This window comes from Mchenga conophoros, linkage group LG6 (assembly GCF_057382185.1).
Source record: "Mchenga conophoros isolate Kocher_MC1m ecotype Shallow Benthic linkage group LG6, M_conophoros_male_GT1.1, whole genome shotgun sequence".
Classification (NCBI taxonomy): domain Eukaryota; kingdom Metazoa; phylum Chordata; class Actinopteri; order Cichliformes; family Cichlidae; genus Mchenga; species Mchenga conophoros.
Genome location: NC_140531.1, coordinates 33,699,598 through 33,713,074, shown reverse-complemented (window position 1 = coordinate 33,713,074; position 13,477 = coordinate 33,699,598). Strand labels below are relative to the sequence as shown.

At 37.1% G+C, this 13,477-nt stretch overlaps 1 long non-coding RNA gene across 1 annotated transcript; it reads right to left on the bottom strand.

Moving 5' to 3' along the window:
- Window positions 1-575: 575 nt before the first annotated feature.
- On the bottom strand, window positions 576-6,454 carry LOC146573061 (uncharacterized). Its single transcript, XR_014892937.1, has 6 exons — window positions 6,394-6,454; window positions 3,234-3,262; window positions 2,948-3,028; window positions 1,655-1,719; window positions 836-1,089; window positions 576-740 (listed from the first exon to the last, which is right to left on the bottom strand). It is a non-coding gene; the product is annotated as an uncharacterized LOC146573061 (long non-coding RNA).
- Window positions 6,455-13,477: the final 7,023 nt, after the last annotated feature.

Below are 13,477 nucleotides of genomic sequence, written 5' to 3'. Positions count from 1 at the left end.
TGCTGTGGGCCTGCGATATATATGTGAAGGACTGAGAAATTGTCCTATTATTTATTTAATTGCTGTAAGTTCACCCCATGCACCTGGCATGTGGAGGCCTGATTATTGCCAAATAAGGCAGGCTCAGAAGCAACATAACATGATATGCAGATGGCATTTTTTTCAATGACAGCCTTATTTATTTCAGAAACACTGTGCAAAATTACAGTCGATCTACAGTAGCATTGAGGGCTAGGTTCAGGGCACATTGAGAAAATTTGCTGCTTTTTGAAAAGAAGATTAGTCCTATATAGAACAAAAATGGGAAAACACTTGCTTACACTACACCGCAACCTCGTCTTATTAAAAGAACAGATGATGTAAAACACTGGTAAACGTGCCCATCTCCCAGGAAACACGTTGCTGGTATCAGCTTCAAAGTGAGGTTGACATTTTTTAAATACAAATATTCAAATCATTCAGTTTAAACATCTGTTGCATTTGTACTGTTATTTTATTACACGTAAGCAATTTAAACAATTTCCAATTTAAATTCTGTCTTTATGACATTGTACTTTTTTGAAAACAAAGTCGAGATAACAGCCAGTAATTGAACTTGAGCCATAAAAAACCCGTAAGCTGAAATCATAAATAATAAACAGCTTAAAACAGCGTGACTTTTTTGTTATTATGAGTCAAGAAGGAGCGAAATGAAGACATATTCATGGTTCTTGTGATGAAGGCGGGCATACAAACAGTTGCTGAAAAGATAAAAGGAAAAATTACATGATGAAATAAGCAATTTTGTTCAGATGAAAAGTGTTAACTATGAAGCAGTCACTGAGTATTCTTTCACCTTGAGGTAGAGATATGACTGTTGCAAAGCCTTCTTCACTCACAGAGATTGAAATTTATCATCTTGCTGAAGTTTAAGAATGAATCTGCTCTGCTGGTATTCCATTGTCAAATGACAAATGTATCACTTTCTATTTTTCATATTTCTCGTCCCTGCAGTATTTCCTGAAGCAGTGCATGGCACGTGTTAGAAGTGTTTCTCGGGTATTTGATTTGGCCAGAGCGCACACATCCTTCCTGCAGGCATCTGGTGCTCTGTACAAAGAAGAGCCCCACAATAACTTGCATACTTTCTTATTCTCATGAGTCTTTGGCAGTTCTTCACTGTAGAGCTTATATTTGAGAGACAAAAATATGCGTGACTGAAAGACAGTCTGCACTCAATATTTTAGGGGAAGTTAAAAAATAAAGAGTTGTGTACAAATCTATACATACACCTTTCAAAACATAGTTTGCAATGCACTTTGGCAGATAAGTACGAAGGAGAACAATCAGAAGGTAAATTCAAACAAAAAGCCAAATATTAAAGCCAAAGAACACAAGATAAGGGAAAGTTGAGACAGCGTTTTTAAAAAAGAAAAAGGAATGTACAAAACAAAGCACAAATTGGTAAATAAGAAATACTGAAAAGAATAGAAGCGATAATAACAGTACAGTAAGAATAAACAAGAGGACAAAAGCAATAAATGCTCTGCATCACATAAAAAAAAATGATTTCAGAAGTGATTTTGGAAGGAATTCACTGATTCTGAGAGCCTTATCTCCTCTGGAGTCAAGCCTGAGGATTTAAGGGTGGTGGTCAACAGTTTTTGCTATTTACCTTGAAGCCAGATCCAAGCATTCCTTGAAGGTGATTAGCAGAATCTCAAAACCAAAGACATGGAGCTGGTGGAAAGAGATCAGGAATGGGGTGATGTGATGCTGACTTCTAAACCTGAGTAGTGACTTTTCAGAGTATGTACGACCCAAAAAGGTGCAAAAAGTTGGGACTCAGTGTAAAATGATGTGCAGATTTTCTAAACTCATATTTTATCCAGTTGATGAAATTTGTGATCTATATGCAGACCAGTTCAGCATCCAGACTTCTCTGCTACTAAACCAGGTGTAGCATTTTTTATCTGAAATATGAAAGGCCTTCTCTGAAAAAGGACATAATCTGCTTATGAGCATATGCTGCTTTGATCCTGTATATACTTTTGATCATTAATGATCCATTTCTATAGGGACTAATGCACCCTCATACCATCTGAGATGTAGGCCTTTGAATTCGGTCCGTTGAACAAGGCAGAGGATCCCTCTCCTTTTTAGGAAAAGCAACATCCAGAAAGAATTTCAAATTTTGATTTGACTGCCCACAGAACAGTTTTCCACATTGTCTCAGTCCAATAATCTTTGGCCAAGAGAAGATGGCAGACTTCCTGGGTCATGTTCACATATGGCTTCTTTTTATATTTGAGGATGGCACAGTGAACTGAGTTTACAGACAGTTATTTTTGGGAGTGTCCCCGAGCCCGTGGATTGATTTGTATGACAGAATCGTGCCCGTGTCTTCCCTTGTAAGGCAGAGAACATTCTTCTGAAGTCATTCCACAATGATATGTATAGACACAATTAATTTGCAGGTTGACAAACCTCTGCCCATCTTTACCTCTGATAAACTCTGCCTCTCTAAGATGGTCTTTTTATATCGAACCATGATACTGACCTGTTGCTTATTAACCAAATTAGATGCGAAACGTTCCTTGAGCTGTTTCTTTCTGGCACCACTTACATTTCCAGTCTTTGGTTGCACGCATCCCAACTTTTGAGACGTCTTTCTGCCATCAAATTCAAAATGAGTTGTTTTTCATGAAATAGTAAAATGTCTGACTCATATCCTCACAGTGCACATGTTGTACATGTGCATTGAAAATAAAGAGCTATTCTATTCTAAAAACATTACAAAGAAGTTGGTAATAAAAGCTTGCATTTAAAACAAATATTTTCACAATATCCAAAAATTTTAGATCAGAATTTCAAACCAGTTTGTGTCCTGTGGAGTTGAACATTTAACCTTAGAAGAACTGTTATTTCTTATTTTTTGCTGACAGATGTTTAAAAGTGCTTTAGATACCTCCTCATCAGAGAATCATTTTTATCTTGAGGCCATGGCTATAGGCTGTTGATCCCCAGGCATAGCTCAAGCTAGGCTTTGCTGGAACGAGAGCAATATAAAAAAAAAAAAAAAGCTTTTCAGACAATTTTGAAACAAAGAGAAACAAGAGTACAGGGCTAGAACACAAAGAACAAGTCTTTCAATGTCAAATTCAACTTGATGAAATATGTTTGCAGTTAAAGTCTCAGAGGGATTCACGGCTTTCTTGAAAATAGTATTTCAAAGCAACAAGGAAACCCCCCACCTGAAATTTCTGATCCACCAAGGCACTTCCTGGGAAAAAATAAAACAAACAAAATAAAGATTTTTTATAATGTTTTAGTTAATGAACATAAGAAACAAACACAAAATAAAAATACAAAAAGAATAAAACCCAGAGATTGGTATTATGTTGAAGCTGATAAACCTTGGTTAAATGTAATAAGTTAAGCGGTTCTGCATATCTTATTACACATTTACCAGCCACTTTGTTAGGTACACGTGTTTAACTTGTTAACCACAGTATCTAATCACCCAGTCATCTCACAGCAGCTCAGTGCATTTATGCATGACCTGCTGAGGTTCAAAGTAAGCATCAGAATGGGGAAAAAAGGGATTTAAGTGAGGTTTAACGTGGCATGGTTGCCGGTGCCAGACGGACTGGTCTGAGCATTTCAGAAACTGCTGATCTACTGGGATTTTCCAGCACAACCAACTTGAGGGATTTACAGAGAAAAGTCTGATAAACACAAAATATCCCGGTCTTGTTGATGCCAGAGGTCAGAGGAGAAAAGCCAGACTGCTTTAAGCTCATAGGAACTCAACAGTAATGTAATGGTTTTGATGTATACGTAATGAAGATTCGGTTTCTTACTGTAGTTTGTTGCCATTACTTTAGAACATCTGAGTTTCTTTTTTATTGATTTAATGTGAGTTAATTATAGAAGAGTGTGTTGAACATCATTGGCTGGTGTGCTTGTTGACTTTTGATATCCCTGAAAAATTTAGGATCTACTCTATTTCATATTATTATCTCTCTCCAAATATCTTTTTGTAGCTAATAGTTTTTCTGGATTTTATCCTTGGCAGCAGACAAAACAAAGACAGTGTTTTCCTGTATTTATTAGATATGAATATCTCCAAATTATCTGGCAGTTTCTTAGTTTCTCCCTTTTATACAATAGAAAATTAAGCATTGTTTTCCTGTAAACTTGTACACATCTACAAATAGAGATTTCAGTTATTTTCTAGAAAACTAGAACTAGTGTTATCTAGTGTTGCCAGCTTGATCTGATGTCAAGACAGAAAATGAATGCAATAAATTATTACAGTTTCTAATGAGTGAGACATAGATATATGTGGCATTTAAAAAAATGAATAAATAACACACTGCAAAAAGCCAATTAGTTTTTCAAACATTTCCACAAAAGTGATGCCATGCTGAAGCTAAAGGAAAACAGAAAATCCTCAGTGGCTGCCAAATTCCTAATTAGCCATCAAGAAACTCTGTACAAAATATAATGCCAATATTCATTGTCTATTTTAATCCTTGGACCCACATAGTTGGTCTTGATCTGCCCTCTCTGTTGACTATATTGGCTCAAGGAGACAGCCCGCAGAAGCAGATGGTCCAAATGTATCAAATGAAGTATTTTGTGTTTGTCTGGCCCAGACTGGTCCAGTCTGGGCTGTGTGAAGGTAAAATAAGCTTGGCTCCTGTTTAGTTATGGGGAGGGTCCTCCAGCCTGGCCAGGAAAACAGCACTTACTGAGGCCTCTGTCTGTGTTTTTGTAGGTCTGCAGGAAGAGAGGGGAAGTAGGGAGTTACAGAAGGAGAGAGTGAGAGAGGTCTGGAGATGGTGATGGAGATGGAAGCACATAACAGTGAAAAACAGAAGAGCCCAAAGTAGAGGAAGCTGACAAAAAAGATAGAAGAAAGTGATAGAAAAGTACAGGCAGTATGAAGACAAAATTTCATATAAGACGTGAAACCCCCCCCTAAAAAACAAGTAAAAGTTGCTTGTCTTCTTTGTCTTCTAAGCGATATAGATGGAAAATAGCATGTTCATTACATGTAATATAAATACATGTATGACTTGATTTGAGAAGGAGTGACTTTTAATATGTATTTCATTCTACATATTAAATGGTTTATTTACTTTTATTCCTAACAAAGTTACCAAAATTCCACCTGAAAACTAATAATTAGTCAATAATTAATGGAGACATGATGATACACCTGACAGAAAAAGGCAAAAAACAAAAGTTGCTTAAAATTTTTTCAGTTTTTATCCAATCCTGCTGTATCAATAAATTATTTTTTCAAATGAGCAACACGACACCATTATCTATTCTACTTTTTATATATATAGCAGGCACATGTAATAGAAAGTAAACAATATTTTAGGTCAAACCCCTAAAACTCTTTGGATTACTGTAATTACAAGGCAATATCTCTTTAATGTTTTGAGGGAAAGAAACATTCACTCAAGAATAAAAAAATATATATTGTGGTGAAAGATACTTTGATCTTATATCTTTCCAATTTTTGTGTAAGTTAATGACAATCCACTTGGACTTAATGATGAACTAAATAGGGTCTAGTGGTCAAAGGTGAGCGCGACCGCACAATTCAGCTGTAATTTAGGAACTCATGTTAAAACTAACTTTGTGAAAAATGCAGAATAAATCATAATATTTTATTTTACACTTTATAGGTTCAAAGGTCAGGTCTGGATAGACATGACCTTTAATAAATACATCTGATAAAAATCCAAGCCAATCAAATTTAGGATTGACCAAGAGCCAACTGCTGCTTTGCATCAGCAACAGGAATTTTACATTGTCCCACCACCTGATGCACAATAACTAGAAAGCAAATCAGTACAACGCCTAGTGCAGCTGTACTGCTGAAACCTAACAGGGGAATATGACTCCTGAAAGAAATCTGTTTTGTGTAGCCAAAGGTTTAATCTAAAAGCTGTGTGGAAACAGCAAACTATAAAACTCTCACCAATAAAACTCATCTATATATAAATAATCCAATAAAACCTACAAACTCTTCTGCTGACAATGTATTGCGGCTCCTCCAACCAACGGCCGCGGCAGGCTAAACATGAGGACACAGATGACACGCAACAACAAACGCATAAAATACACTTCTGCACCATTTGCTCCTTTTATTCCACATGCAACTGTCCAATATACAAATCAGCGCCTGGGATTAACTATTAAACAAATGCACAGACTGCACAAACAAATAACTGCAACTCAAAAAGAACTGTACTAATTACTATGCCAAATTACAACTTAGCCTAAGGCATCAATTAGTGCATAAATATACAAAAACCAACAAGTTACAGTCAAAATACATCAAACTCATTCAAGCTGCGCTCAACAGAAGGTTTTGCCTCATGCTCACCCAACCTTTCTGCTCATCAACATCAGGTGCCGTGAACAGGTGAGTGCAACCACATTTGTCATCTACCACACCCATGAGACACGCCCCACACCCGTGCACCAATACAGTGAGTCCATTTAAATCAACCCACATAGTCAAAAAAGGAGCAACTCATATGGCTCCTACAATAGTCATCTTAATTAATAAATCAGTTTTCTCAGCTGGAACAAATCCTGGACACCTGGAGGTAATTAATAGCTTTTTACTTGATCCATAATTTTGAAATCTTTTTATTTGGGAAATTTTAATATATTCAGCAGAATACAGAATATGTTTGTTGCATCATAATAATTTGCTCGGCATACTATATTAATAGTTTTTTGTTGTAACAAAATTACTGTTTTAGTATTTGTTTAATACACATTTCCCCATACTTCAGCATCACTATGAGTGAGCAGTACTGTATATAAAGAGAATCCCGATTTACAAGTTCCTTAGCTTTATGCAAGGATGTAATTGTCTTAGAGATTTCTGCTGTGATGTGGAAATCATTACGATCTGTGGTGCAGAGTGTGCATGACTTCTATGAGTGAGGAAACAGTAGTAGAGAAACTAAGTCGACAGCATGTTAGCAGACTATTAGATGGCAGAGAGGCAGAATAAAGTGGCAGCAAAAGCTTTAAAGTCTGCGTACGCAGGGCTGAGGCGTTCCCACTTGACATTGATGAGCTCCACCCCACCAACCAGCAACTTGGAGCACGTGCAGAGGAAAAGCTGAGTTACAGCCCAGGGGTTCGTAAAAGACATTTATCTGAGGTGCCAGTCAGAATTGTAAGTCGCCAAACCATGTGGGCGGAAATAGTCAGCAATTTCAGTACATATTAACAAAAAATGTTCTTTGAGCAATGAACTGATGGAAAAAACAATCTTCCAGGACTTTTATACCCTCAAACATTCTTCCAGGACATTTTTGTTTTGTTTTCACAAAGCAAAAATAATGAACACATAGAAAAATGAATTCATTCAGCTTGTAATAATGGTATTATTATTATAGGTAATATTGTGTACCAAGGTCAAATAACAGGCAGTAGTGCTCTCTGATAGACTTTATTGCCACAGGAAAGTGCCTTACCTTCAATCTTAAACTACAAGGCCACTTTGGACCCAATCAAAACAGTGAACACGCACCACTCCAGTCCAGCATTGACAAACAAGACTTAAATAAATACTCACTTGGCAAGAACTCAGAGAGGTTGTAGTGAAACACAGGGCATCCAATAATCTAAAGGAGCATGTTTTAATGTCATACTGAATATATAGTTTAATTGTGGGAAATTGTTGAATGAATTTCACTGCTCCTGTATTTAAAGGACACAAAATGATAGATGCCCAAGGTCAAAAAGGAAATCTGTTCAGTCTGATCAAGGGAAAAGAAAAGTCCATTATATCACAATTTCTTTGGTCTTACTTTTTTCTTATTTATTTATTTTTTTGAAGAATCATTGAACCTGAAGGACAAGGAAAGTGAGAGAACAGAAAGAAGCACGAGACACTGTCTCCTTCACCACAGTAATTATCACCCAGCTCTGACTCTCCCTGTACAGTTCTCCACAGTGTGGTGTGCTTTAATGAGGACACACTTCTTTGTTCTGTCAAGGAATCAGCTGCTGCCTCCTCGCGTCCCTGGTTTTGCTATCCAATGAACTAATTGTCAGTTCTCTTTGCCTAAGGGCTAAGGAAACTTGGTGGTGGGCTGCCAATACTTAAATGTCAGCACGTGTGCCAGTGAGCAGCTGTAGCTCAGGTGGATGAATATGTTTGACTTGAATTATATGGTTGCTGGTTCAATGCTGAAATTCTCCTGTTTCAAGGGTGCGTGTAAAGCCCGTTGAACTCCAGGAATGTAAAGATGTGAAATTAAATGGTAATAGTACCAGCTGATTATGTATTTTTATTCTTGTTTTGCACAAACATACCCAGCTTAATGGGTCACATGATTTCAAAATGTCTATAATTTGATATATAATGCAACTTTAGATGAAGCATATATAAAACAAGCAAATTAAAAAGACTCAGTGGTTCATATTTCATCTTTCTTGCATTTCAAGGCTTTATAGGTAGAACTGGTTTATTATAACCATCTGAACCCACGTGCTTATAATGAGGCGATCTGTATGGATCTGACATGTTGTGAAAGACTTTTTGCTGGCAGTGTTTGGGTCCAACTACTTGGTCACCCAATCCTGATTTAAACCATGTAAGTATAGTTTTTCCTGTACCATCTACACTTCGATTAGCTGCCGATTAACCAGACTCTAAATAAAAGATAATGTTGCTAAATATGTTATACAGTAACTTTAAGCTGACAACTAATTTCCACTGCCCCCAAGTGGTCAGAAAAAGACTGAGTTCAAGAAGCATTTTGGGAAATACTTACAGTAATATAAATAAATTGAATTGAATATGAGAAATATATATAATATAACACATATGGAAATACTGGACCTCAAATATAGATAATTTTGAGGTCCAGGCTCTGAGGAGGCCAATCCATGACTAATAGTAATCTGTTCTGTGTTTTTCTATCCAGGTATGCATTTACTTCATTGGCAGTGTATTTGGGATTATTGTCTTAGTAAAAAAAATGAAGTCTTGGCAAAAAGATCCTTTCCAGATGGTTCTGTATGTTGGATCAAAATCTGATGGTGCTTTTCTGTGTTTATAATTCCATCAAACTTCCCTCCGTTTGCCTTCATTAGGAATGGCTTCTTTGTGGGTGTGATCACCCGTGTGTACACCTGTGAGCATGGACGCGCTTGTTTGTTTTTTTTTAAAGGTTCCTACCTCAAAGCACACTGTGTTCTGTTGATCTTATGTGCTGCACAATAATGTTTAATATTTAGTATTTACTGTCATATTCCCATATATCATTGTGATGTTGTTTATTCTATTACTCTTGTTCTCTTCTGCTTGTTTTCTTTTTTCTTTCTCAGCAGGTGATCCAGGTGATTGATATATGCATTTTTTTTCCTGCTCATTCTGTTGGTTTTTGTTTTTTGCCCTTCTCCCCCGTCCCTCTTCTCAGCTGTTTCTCTTTCCCTCTTTCTTTCTCCCCTTCTTTCCCCCAGTCAAGTCTGTCCCGTATTCAGCAAGTGAAAATAAAATAAACAATAAAAGGTGAATCAAATGGACCATTACGGCAAGGCTGGGATGGTCAATTTGGTAAAGTAAATCCGTTGGGCATCTTTCTTTGCCTTTAGACAACAATTCTGATGGCAAAAGAGCCAAACGGGACAGGCAAAAAAAAAAAAAAGAAAAAAAAGAAAAAGGAATGGCTTCTTTACTTTCCGGCTCTTTGAAATGTTGCTGCAAAATGTTGAGGAAAAGCACTGAGTTTTTTAAATGGACTAACAATGAGGTGGAGTTGTTGCTGCGAGTAACACAAAAGTACAAAGTTGCAAAAGCGAGTGAGAGTTAAAGAATTTGAAGAAAAGCTATCTGGAGCATGTACAGACTGATATTAATATTTAATAGGGCTGTCAAAATTGAGAGCAAACAAAACAACTGCTGCATCACATGACTAAAATGCATCATTGTTTTCGAAAGTCTCCGTTTTCGCTGTCAACACTGCGACGCGAAAGCACCATCTTCAAATGTATTCGTTTTCGAGAGCGTTTTCGAAACGCTGCGTTTTTCTTCGAGGAGAACGCCGTCTCAGTGTGGACGGGAGGCCAAAATGGAGAGAAAACGATGCGTTTTTGTTTGAAAATGCATTAGTGTGGACGTAGCCTAAGACTGGGGAAACCTGCAGTCAGCTGAGACTGAAGAAGTCATTTGGATGAGTGAGTTTCTCCCACTGAAAACGCTACGTCCAGATGAACAGAATCAAACTTTTGGGGATTTACTTACCTGGATGATTGAGCATGCATCAAGACGAAATGGAAAATTAAAACTACTCAGTGGTACATCAGACAGTATTAAAGGTTATTAACAGACACAGGTCACACCTGTACAAAATAGATTTTCCTCAGATTAGAAAAGATGAGATTTAAGATTTTCTGGAGCAGGCTGACTGACCATAATAGTTTGAAGTTTGAAAGCTTCACTAATGAATCTAGCTGCATGTGTAATTTGGTCATCCACAGCTTTTTCTCCCTGTTCCTCTCCTTAGAAATGACTTATTGACAGTCACACTCCCACTGAGACCAATTCTGATGATACTTTGGTGAACAGCAGTTGGATTAACTGAAGGGTCAGATGCATGTCTGTGCATGTCTGTTTGTTAACGATATAACTTTCAGATCTGCCATAAATTCAGGAGCTTGGAAAGAAAGCTTCACTGGCCACTGTGCTGAGATATGCCAAGTTTTAGGATAAAAGCTCTTTAAGAATAACCTTGTCCATCCAAAAATACAGTTTTATGCCTGTCAAGCTGTGTTATGTTTGGCACTTCTGTTTCAATTCAACAAAAGAAATGGGAACAAATTTTATGTTTTTGTGACAGGTTGCTGGTAACAAAGTGCCTAAAGATACCACTTAAAATTGGCCCATTGTTTTCGGTTTTGTGTAGTAATAACACTGGTTCATCCCTTGTGTACCTCTTTTATGCTTGAATGATTCACTGGTTAGTGTTAAGTGGTTTAACAAATAATGAAGCATTCCTCTGAACAACTGGACTGAAAATGAGTGAAAAAGCAGCCAATATGTAAAGAAAAACTTTGACAGCCTGAAAAATGTTTGCTTAAGACCACATTTTGCAAGAGAGCCTGGCTTAGAAGCAAAATATGGTCGTAAGGTGTGGCTCAATGCTTTTGCACAGTACTGTGTGTAGGGAAACCTGAAAAACCAAGGAGACCTTGTAGTGTGTTACTGAACGATAAGTTAAAAATATAGCACATGATCATCACACTGAAAAGGATTAATTTTCCTGATGAGCCTTATCACTGATGGTAAACATGACGACCAAACCGCTTCATGTGTGAAGACAAATCTTTAAGTGAGGTGTTATCAGATGGAAGAAGGGCTGCATGACATTTTTGTGTATTCAGGCTTATCTAAACGGTAAAGGATTTTTATTACATGTCTGGCTGACTACAAGTTTATTTGCAAACTAGAAACTATTTTGTAGTTTTTTTCAGTCATTTTAAGAATAATTTATTTGTGACATTTTGCCATCAAGAATAAATTATTCTTATTAACCAGCACAGTGGAGACATACAGGTAATTACATATCAAAAAGTGGGCTGTCATCAAACCAGGGATATTGCATATCAAAACACCCAGTCTAATGTGTTCTGGCCCTTTTATCACATTACACCTGCTCCTGGAAAAAAGCAAGCGTGATATGGCAGACAGGCGAGAGTTGGATGAACCATTCATGAGTGTGAGAGAAGTTAGTTAAAATCAAGAGAAAAAGAGGCTACTGGTCTGTGTCACAGTGAACAATATGGCTGCTTAAAAATACATGAGAAATAAATAAATAAAATAAGCCTGTGGATTACACAATATTTTGGTTTCAGGGACTCCAGTTGCTTTTCTTTCCAAGCTCCTTGGAGTAATATGACCTGGATGACTGAGACCTACACAGATGTTTCAAGGACTCAAAAATATTTCTTACAACTGCTAGTTTTTTGAGTCTGTTCTACAGTGTCCATTGTAAGGCTCATGGACAAACTGGCACCCTTACAGCATTTCTACTTAAAGTAAACACAAAAATATTGCAGCAATAAGTTCTCGGACTATAGCTTGAACATGCTCTCTGTATTTTTGTTGATATAATAATGTGCTGCAGTCTGTCCTACTACACAATAAAACTCTGAATGTCCCTGTTTGAGACCTTGAGAGTTTTTCTGTGTGGCTGCATGAGACTGTGGAGTCCTTTGAGAATGCTTTGTGGTTCATGGCCAAAGAAATAAAGCACACAAACAATTATTTATTTCTTTTTCTATATTTAGACTCCTTCAGCTTCTGAAACATGGCTGCAAGTCTTCCGAGTATCCATTGGGTAGAAATGAGTTGCAGTTTCAAAAGATGCCTTTAACATGTTACAAGAAAAATGTGCAAAAAGAACACTGCAACAGCAACACTGTTGCTGTCTGGTTGCACCCAAGGCACTTCAAAGCCCTTTTTGAAGATGAGTGTGGTGTGAGCTTTGTAAGATGGCTCACCAGAAAGATTTCCAAAGGAGCCATGCAACCGTTTCCTGGACACTTCTTCAAATGACAGTAGAAATTATAGCATCTAGATACATTGTAACTGCTATATTGTCACAGATCGTAACTCTAAAGTTCATAGTAATTTGTATGAGTCAGTGAATTATTATCACTTCATTAATTGTGTAACATTATAAAGAACTGTAATGTAGAAGATGTTAGAGCTGCCTCTGTATAAATAAACTGAAAAAGCTTTGTCATTCTGTTTTGTCTGTGTATCTGTAAATGTCAGTCACCTGAAAATGATTTAACACACAAGCTGTTACTCTCTTTCTCCCTGAACAAACCCAAACAAAGCCAGCCATACATACCACAAGCTTTATATGTCTGACTGACTGATAATGTTTGTCTGTGGCTTCCGGTACTCTCTAACTCTGTTACCTCTTTTTCTATGTATTCTTTCCTTCTCTGCAGGGAACATAAGGAGCTTCTTATCCCCGACTACCTCATAAAGATTTTGTAACAGTTTTTAGTTAATAAATGTATCTAGGGAAAGAGGGGAGAATATCTGTCCATCTCCACAACAATCCCCCGGAGTGAAGCTTTCACACAGCCCGAGGGCTGACCTTACCAGCCTGTCAAAGGACATTAAGGTCTTATGGGCAACATGCATGTGAGAGGGATAAAATAAAACTGAGAATCTGCACAGAGAAAAAGACAATGCCAACAAAGCAAGCAGCTTTATACTGACCTATAAAAGATGCCAGAGTTCAAACATGTTGATGATGTGAATCCAGCTTCTTTTTCATAATAAATTTAAAATACCTCCAAACAGATTTATGAAAATTCTGATGTAAAATTGTACTTTGAATTTTTTTTAATTTTTTTTTGGCTGTGGTGGCATATTTGAGCTGAAGAGATTTATGAACAGGTCTGCGGGCAGGAAATAATTCATATT